This window comes from Cavia porcellus, unplaced genomic scaffold, assembly GCF_034190915.1.
Source record: "Cavia porcellus strain 051 isolate PalLab524CR breed Dunkin Hartley unplaced genomic scaffold, mCavPor4.1 scaffold_18, whole genome shotgun sequence".
NCBI lineage: Eukaryota > Metazoa > Chordata > Mammalia > Rodentia > Caviidae > Cavia > Cavia porcellus.
In genome coordinates, this window is record NW_026947501.1 from 9,871,209 (window position 1) to 9,880,368 (window position 9,160).

A 9,160-nucleotide genomic window follows, 5' to 3' on the forward strand; every position below is an offset into this window, starting at 1 on the left:
TATCAACTAGTGATTTCTTACTGTTTAGTTTTTGAAATTCTGGACTATTTTTACCCTTTTTTCTGTTTTCATTTTTTTCTTTTTAAGTAAAATTTTAAAAAATAGTCTTTCCCATGCTGAGTTGGGGAAATCTGAAACATAATGGGCCTTCCCATCCAAGTGGTGTCTAAGGGTGAAAGAAGCAGCCTTCAAAGCATTCATTCACATCCGTTTTGTTCTCTTTGTTTGGTCCTATGAATGAAGAAGGACTAGAGAAGGAAGACATGCTTGTTTCAATCAAGTAATTTTTTAGAAAAATAATGTTTACAAATAAGTCACCTTTGGAGACAGAGTGTTCCCCTCATCTAACCATGTTAACTGCTCACAGCTTGCAGGGTAACGCTTCTCTCTTGAGCTGACCTTGTTGTAGGCTACTATTTACTGAAAAGCTATAAATGTTTTACCCTTGAAAGGGAGCTGCCTTTAAAGAGAGTATCATTCATACTAAATTAATACCAGATATAATTTTAATATCTTTATGTTGCTGAGATGCTCAATAATTGATATGTTCTGTGGTCTGAAGATGTTTCCAATTCGTATCAGTCAGAAAGTTAGAGAACTGAAATACAGTTGATTGGAAAGGCCCTTAAACCTTGTATATGTAGAGGACTAACTTTTGTCAAACGTTGAAAATAGCATTAAGAGTAATCTGGGTATCTGGGGAGAGATTTTGTTTCTTTATAGGCTTTTTACTATTGAGTCATGTATTTATTTTTTCTCTTCAAGTTTTCATGATATTAATTTCCATTTTAGATATATCTTCTTTGCATCTTATGTCACTCACACAAGTTAAAATTTTGCTCCCTTTAAAATATTATAAAAACCTAAGTACAAGAAATCTTGAATTTCTGTTTATTTAAAATCTAAGGTGCAACCTAGTCTCCAAACTCCACAGAGAAGAGATGAATCAATCATCTACTAACAGACCACAGGCACTAAAATATTTATAACATGGGTAGGTCAAGGATAAATGTACTTGGGGGTAATTGTGCACAGGTAGTTATCAGGATGCACACCCTACTGATGTATAGAGAAAGTGAAAATTCCAAATAGTATAAGCTTCTCTGTCTAAGCAGACATCTCGCAACTGTCTCTGAAATTTCAGAGTTCCTGTCATTAACGATATTGCAATGATGGCTTTAAAGAATTGCCATCTGCCTCCATAGAAATGAGTCACTGATTCATTCTACCCAGCTGAATATGACTCAAGAATATGGTTTCCCATTAGAGAAAATTATTAGAGTAAAAAACATGCAAGAAAGAGAGAGTATGTTAAGAATTCAGGAGCCCACTTGTTAATCCACCTTTGGGAGCCCAGGTTGCTGGGGATAATTTGATACTGACAGATCATGGGCCGTAGTACATTACCTCACCTGACCCCTTTGGTTGATTTAGCAGAGTGCTGTGTGTATAAATATGGAGAATTAACCAGGAAAGCCGAATCTCCTTCCTTTACAGGGAGATGTAAAGTACAAAATCCTGCTAGTGTTCTCTCCTGACCCTCCCTACTTTTCACTCAAATGATATGGATAAAGACCTCAGCATTTTTCAATAAATGCTGATACTAGTGTTGCTTTGTGTGACTCTGCAGGAGACCATCTCCCTTCCCTTAGGATGGATCATATGCCTCTAGCACTCTTAGTTTGCCCAAGGACCTATTAATTTCCTCTCTATTTTCTTGTAGTTTAAATAATTTATGCTGGGCCTTTAGCTTTTATGTGCTCCAACACAGATTTTATTTGTCACATAAAGTTAAAATGTTCACATTTCCTTCCCCTCAATAAACATGGCTACCTGGCTATAAAGTTCATTCCATTTTCCATCCAGAAATATAAAGAAATGAGACACTGACATTTCTAGTCTACCACCTTGTCTCTCTATGTGATGGACATACATTGTATCACTTCAGCTAAACTGGGACTACATTTCATTTAGAAAAAAAATAAACTGACATTATTTTCACACTTAGAAGATGGATGCAGGCACAGAATGCCAGGAGCCTTACCTTAAAGGACTCTGATGCTCGTGCTCAGCCCCTTATGAAGAGACCATTTATGAAGCACAAAGATTGCAGTCAACTCCTGATAGGCAATAAACTTAAAGTTTAAAAAAGGAATTTAAAGCAACCTAAAAATGTTCCTTTTTGATCTCCATTGTCCAGACTACCAGAGGAATACATCTATTTTATCTGGGGAAGCTGAAGATGTGTGTTTGAGGGTAATCCTCCATGGTTTATCAATTCCAGTTTCAGTGTATGACCAGCATATGTAACAATTCACCGGACAAAGGTTTTCTGAATCCGTGGAGCAGTTCTCACTAGTCATGCAGAAGCCCCAATCCAGTGGAGCCCCACCTTGAAGCAAGGCTGAGGTAAGGCTCGGGGCCTTATTCTAAAGTTCTGTTTCATGTAATGCAGCCACACCTCTTCAGCCAATGGGGGACAGGCTTGACAATGGGAGCTTGCCTCATAAAATGATTCAGTAATAGGAGTAACTGCACCAGAAATAGGAGGCATTTGTCTAATGATGTCATAGCTATTGGTGGCCACACAAAGGATGGGGCTGGTCAGAAGTAATAACTGTAGAGAAGGGCGTAAGGAGTGCCAGTCTGGAAACAGTGCTGGCCAAGAAGTAACAGAATGTCACCTTTTCACTTCAGGCTCTCCTGAGTTTGATTTGTTTTCTGGATTCAGTGGTAATTGGAGCCTTAAAGCCATCTTTCCTGAGTAAGGAGACTTTTGTCTGGATCTGATCCCAACTTATTTCCCTAGTAACGTCAAGTAAGTATGTGGCTGTGCATTTGACATGTTTTTCATTGATAAATTCAACTCAAATCCCATAGACTCCTCCCAGTCCAGGTAATCACAGCATCCTCACAGTCAGTACAGAGTGAGACTGAGCAGAAAAGTTCAGGCAACTCCTCTTCTCAAATGGAGAAGTGGGTCGGCTGTCATTAAATATATTGGTTAATGTGTATTAAATATACTGGTTAATGTGTATTCCCTAAGTTAGTGAAGATTCCTGACTGAGAAGGTTCCAATGAAGCCCCAAAGCCACTTGTCCTACCCTGTCCTCCACCTCACAAAGAACGGATGGGGCCATCGGTCAACCTAAGAAGTCCTGGATGTGGGCACTCGTGGAGGTGACCGTGCAGTGGTCAGCAGAAGCAGCACACTTCTGTAGTCACCATCACGTTCCTAGTGGTGCTGGTAGTTCCAGAAGAAGGATGTGAATTCCTTCCCGTGATGGGAGAGATTCCAAGACTCAGCCAACACCTTCTCCGGTCCACTTGAAGAGGTCCTGAGGTAGCACCTGAGTGATAGTGAACTGGTTCCTGAGGCTACGTGTACCACTTGTGCATACCTTGGATGTTTTCACCCAACAATGGGCTTCTGCCAGCTTGAGTTCGAGTGGAGGAGCACAGTGTTTTCCCATGCTGCTTTGGTGCTCCTGCTCTCAAATGCTGCAGAACCTGAAAGCAGAACAGTTTGCATTGCCAAAGGAATAGCTGCAACACAGAAAGGAAACTACTTTGTCCCTGGAATGAATTTCCTTCCTTTTTTCCTGAAGCTTTTCTCCTGGCCCAGCACAGCTTGGGCAGATGGGACTCTCCTGCTCTGTCTTCCCCTGCTCCAGCTTCGTGGAGCCCTGTGCCTGGCCTGGGGAAGCCAGACTGCAGCGGCGTTGGCAGGGCAAGGGGCCCAGCAGCTAGAGAGGACGCATGGGGCAGCTGGAGCGGAGCCTGACCCAAGTCCTCTGATGTCCTACAGCCACCAGAGGAGGTGAGGTAACCCAGGGCAAGCTTTTCAGCAGTATTGCTTTTACTCCTCGGATATGAAAGCCCAGGATGGGTTAGTGGAGAGCTGGATGGTCAGGCTGTGACCTCCACCTTTGGGAACACCCTGATGCCAGTCTTTTATCAGAGCAAGACTCAAAGACACTCTGATTTGCTTGATAAGGCCCTTGAGCAGATTTACAGACAAGCTATGAGGTCTTCTAAAGGAAAACAGTAATACCACTGTGCAGCCAAGCAATGAGGATTTGTCTGAATTTTCTACGTGGGTGGGTCTTTTGGTTTTAAAGATTTTTTTTTTAATTATGAGTTGCCCATAAGCCACACAAATACATTTTCGTTACACAAATACTTGTGGAGAGAGCTGATGAGGCCTGGAACACAGTTCAGGAAGTTCTCAGTGTTGTTCCCATGGCTGAACTTTCCTTTTTTTTTTTTTAAATATGAGAATTTCTTTTGGATCAGACTTAGGTTACAGGTCATGACTTGTACAGGATCTTAAGTAACCCCAAACTCAGACAAATAAGAGTCCTTTCCAAACACAGCTATTTGACAATGGAGATTGCCAATGTTCTTTCTATGAAGAGAAGAAAAAGATGTTTTCAGAAATCTGTTTTCTTTCTTGGAGTTTGTTATTCACTCAATCCAAGAAGACTTGTTAACTCTCTAACTTTGTTTTGTCCATCCTTGAAGTAACTTGGGAATGGTCTTACTATCTTTATTATCCTTACAACATTGGTTAAGTTAGCTAGGTTCACTGTGCATAGGGCCGAGCAAATAGTGCATTACTATCCATCCACCCAAGCCTACAAGCAATCAGTTGCACCATCTTGGCCAGGAAAAGGTTATAGAAATGGAAACCAAACATTACCCAAGTAAAGAAGATGACATCTTTAGATGTGATCTTCCACAATCAGGCTTATCAGTATGACTCATTAGAACTCTGAGTACCCCCCATCCATGCCAGTCTGACAGATTATGTCTTTCACCCACTTGCACCCAGTAACAACTAAGAGGGAGACCCAAAAGTCAGATAAATACAAATTAAAATCATCGGTTCTATTACTGAGAGGCTAAGTTAGAGGACATAGATTACTTATACAATAGCAATTGGCTTAACCTTACCTCCCCCATCACAGGCCCACTGGACAACCACAGTCCTCATCCAGAGAGTCAAGGCCTGTCCCGCTGGACTACAGTAACAAATGAGTCGGGGTTCCCAAGGGTGCGGGGAGGGCAGGATGAACTGAGCACGCGCAGTTCCTTCCTCCACTACGTCCGCATCAGGGAAGTCTCTTCCTGCAGTGGATAAATGGGAGCACGGATGGGGCAAGGCCGGATACGCTCTACAGCAGTTCCTCCTGCTGGACACACTCTCCTTCTGGCCCCTACTGTCTCCCACCAGGTTCAATCTTGACTTCCGAACCACTGTAGACTTCAAGGGACTAAAATTGGCCCAGGGATCTTTGGAAAAGTAGTAAATAATATTTCTATTAATTTTATCTTATGTCATCATGGCAACATTTTATTAATAGACCCCAATTTTACTCAGCTAATTATCAGATATAGTGATGGCCTGGTTCACAAACTTGCAAACTGGAAAAGATAGCTACGGTCCTGTTTGTCTCCTGATGCACAGTTCTTAAACAAAAACAAAGTTTTGCTAAACACTTTCATTTATTAACCGAACTCTTTGCAAACAAAAGCATTCACGGACTGAGGTAACACTCTATAAAATATTTAGCAAAGTACCGAGCTAAATTTTCTTTCTCAGCTTCCTTTGTGGCCATGGGACAAAATTAAAAACAATGATATAAAAATAGAAGTTTCTAGAGTTTTTCTGTGAAATATTTTTATTTCCGGTTTTTACAAAAGAACAAGTGGTGGTGTCTTCTCTTCCCGTTTTCTTCTTCCTGCCTTGCACTGGGCATGATGAAGTTATAGCCATCTTAAGAAATCTAAAATGAAGGTAAACACTAGCTCATTAAAGATGGGGCAGCCGATACATAGAAAGACCCTAAGATGCCAGGTGGTACTGCTGCTCAGCTGAGATCAACAGGCACCAGTCGTTTTCTAGATTTCTTATTATTTGGGACAACAAAAATGAAATGGGCATTTGTATAAGACTTTGAGGTGCGTTTTCTATTACTCACAGATTCTTGCAGTCTGAATGATACTGACCATTTCCCAGAGCAGATTCCAGAGGGTGCTTCATGAAGCAGCTAAGGGATAAGAAGACGGTTCATCCTCTGTCCCTCACGCCCCAGTCAATCAGGGCGTCCAAACCAACTCTGATAGTCACAAAAATGAAACGTGCTGTGGCAACTTCTCCCTTATCCTGCCATCATCTAATATCACTGTGGATTACGTTCTGCTTCTTCACGTTTATCTCTCTCATGCTATTTCAATTCTAGCCTCTTTGCTTATATCGGGCCCGGGGTTCAACAGTCTGACATAATCACAGAACCGTTCTTCTGCGTATCTTTTATTTTTTTGGTACCAGGAATTGCACTCAGGACCTTGCACTTGACAGGCAGTCACTGTGCCGCTGAACTACATCCCCAGCCCTGGCTTTCATTTTTGACCCGAGGGTAAACTAATGTGCTACATCATCTACTATTTGGAAAAAAAAATAGAGTAAGTGAGAATTGTGTTGTTAATGAAGAGTCCATTTATAAGAAGCTATTGTGTCACCAACTTTTCCAGTCTTTCAAGCAATCGATTCCCTTTTCAGCAAATTCAATAATCTAGAATTTATCATCTTCAAAACTAGGGTTGTATCAAGTGGAAACAGAGGCTGGATTGAAAAGACTCTCAATACTAGGTCAATAGAGATCCCATTTGTACCCACAGGCAAAGCATCTTCAAACCCCAGAGAGCATTTTCTTACCATAGTTAAGTAGTATTATATATGAATAAAAGTTTGAGAATGTAGGAAAAAAGAAGGCCCACACCTGTATCATATCTAAATTAGGCTACGTTATGAGATATACAAATTTGAAAAATGTTATTAACCAAAGAAGGTACCTGGATCCTTCACTTTTATTAGAAGCAAGAAATAATATCTTTTCTATCAAGAAAATACCAACTTCTGCTTGCAACAAATAAATAATGAGTTATTGGTTTTCCACTTCTATAAAAGTATAATTTTCTAATTATCTGTATATTTATTGTGATTTCGCTGTTACTTCACAGTTTCCAAATTCTTGCATGTACACAAATGAGTCTTACTCTTGTCTGGCTGTATCAGCCAAGATGCACTGTGCTGCAAGTGTCACAAGAGCATAGTAGAAACCATAGCACATTTTGGTGTTTAGTTATGAAGAACCCTCCAGGTAATCCACCCCCGAGTTAGTGGCTCAGTGATACCTCAAGGTTCTGCCATCCTCAGAGAGTAATGTTACTACAGAATGGCTCTCATGCCTCCCAGAAAGTCTTCACAAGCAAAAAGACAAAGTATAGAGAATTTTCTTCATGATTCTTGCACACTCAAACAGGCGTCTCCTTTAGGTTCTTTGGCCACTACTGTATCATGGAAACTACTGACTGGAGACGTGGCTGGAACATCTACTCTGGCCTTTCCCACCTTTCTGTGTCGGAGATAGATAAAGAGGAAGGCGCCAAGGACATCTATTGAGTTTAGTGAACTACAGGCTTGTAGAAATTAGCAATTGCAAATTTTTATTATCTGTATTACAAATCAAAAATATATTATGTAAAAGAATATATGAATATAATAATAGCAGTAAATATATTCAAGTGCTGCTTTGGAAAAAATCACCTGTATTTCCTTCTGCTAGTTGTAATGATTTTTTGTGGAATGTGTTTCCTTTACTTTCCATAGCTTGGATTCATGAATACTTTTACCTGTTTACAATCTAATTTTATATTACTTTTCCAATTAAAATTACATTGCAATTATTTTCCTATTTTTATATATTGGCAATAATTGTAAATTTTAATAGAAAAATAATTTTTCATTAAGATTTATATGTCACAATTTACTTAGCCATTTCCCTCCTAATGACCCCAGAGTTGATTTGCTCTCTTTTTTTGGTCGAAGTAGATTTCACTGCAATATCATCTTTGTGCTTGCAAAATTTTTCTCTTAGTTGATTATTCTAAGTGGATTTTTATAACTTATATTGTCATATTCTCATAAGTGGAATGATTGCAGCCATTTAAAATCATACTAGGGATATATGTACATGGAATCATAATCTTACTGACAGTGATATAATTCTTTAGATGCTTTTTTCTGATTCTATGAAATGTTACATTATATTTTATTTTATTCTTTCTCTTTTTCCTGGTAGGACTAACCCAGGATGAATCTTAGAGGACCATAGTTAAGGCAAGATTGTTTCTGGCCCAGAACTATGTGAAAATACAAATAATCATTATCTTTAAAAGATACACGAGAGAGATTTTGACTGAACTTTATCTCCTTCCTTTTTTTCTTTTTATAAAATGAACATAGATTACTTTGATAATGAGTAGAAGACCACTACAATAGCTTTTTCTTTTAACAAACTGAACTAGTATAGCACTAGCATCGATGTGTAAGCTAAAGGAGAGAGAGAGTCCACGTCGGCAGTTCCAGCTACTTGGAAGGCTGAGACAGGAGCTTAGGAGCAGGAGGAAGAAAGGAAGAAGGGAAGGAAGGAAGTAAAGGGAAGAAGGGTGAGAGAAGGGACTATAATGGGGAAGAATAAAAGAGGGAGCAGGAAAAGAAAGAGTTCAAACAAGTCACCAGAACACGAGCATCTGAGGCAGGAACACGGAGCCGGATATGAGGCAAGGTTCGTGGACATCAGAGCAAACAGCAACATGTCACTGAGCAGGCTCGGGGATCCTGTGTGATCCCAAAGCCAGGCAGGAGACAGGTCAGGCCTTGAAAGCAAAGGAGAGAACACAGTGTTTCTTTGATTGTATCAAGGTATTTTCTTACTGTTATTATTAATTATGGGTAAATAATTATTGTAAAATATGTCTTTGTAATGATATATATATATATATATATATATATATATATATATATATCACCTTGCTCTTGCCAGGCAGGCACTTGTGCTGCTGCTGCTGAGCTAAATCCCTGGCCCCTGTAATTATAATATTGATGTAGTCATTCATTCCGCAAATATTTATTAAACACCTCTTATGTGCCAAGCATTACTATAAGCCTGGGGTGTAACGTGAGACAACAAAAAAAAAAAAAAAAAAAAAAGACCAAGTCCCTAACCAGAGAGGAATGTTCACTACTCCAAAGAAATAGAAAGGATGGTAAATCCATATGGACAGTGTCTGGGAGGAGAAGCAGAACCTCACA

General features: G+C 39.7%; 1 pseudogene; it reads right to left on the reverse strand.

Moving 5' to 3' along the window:
• Positions 1–2,553: 2,553 nt before the first annotated feature.
• LOC111758378 (AMMECR1-like protein) lies at positions 2,554–6,046 on the reverse strand (annotated as a pseudogene).
• Positions 6,047–9,160: the final 3,114 nt, after the last annotated feature.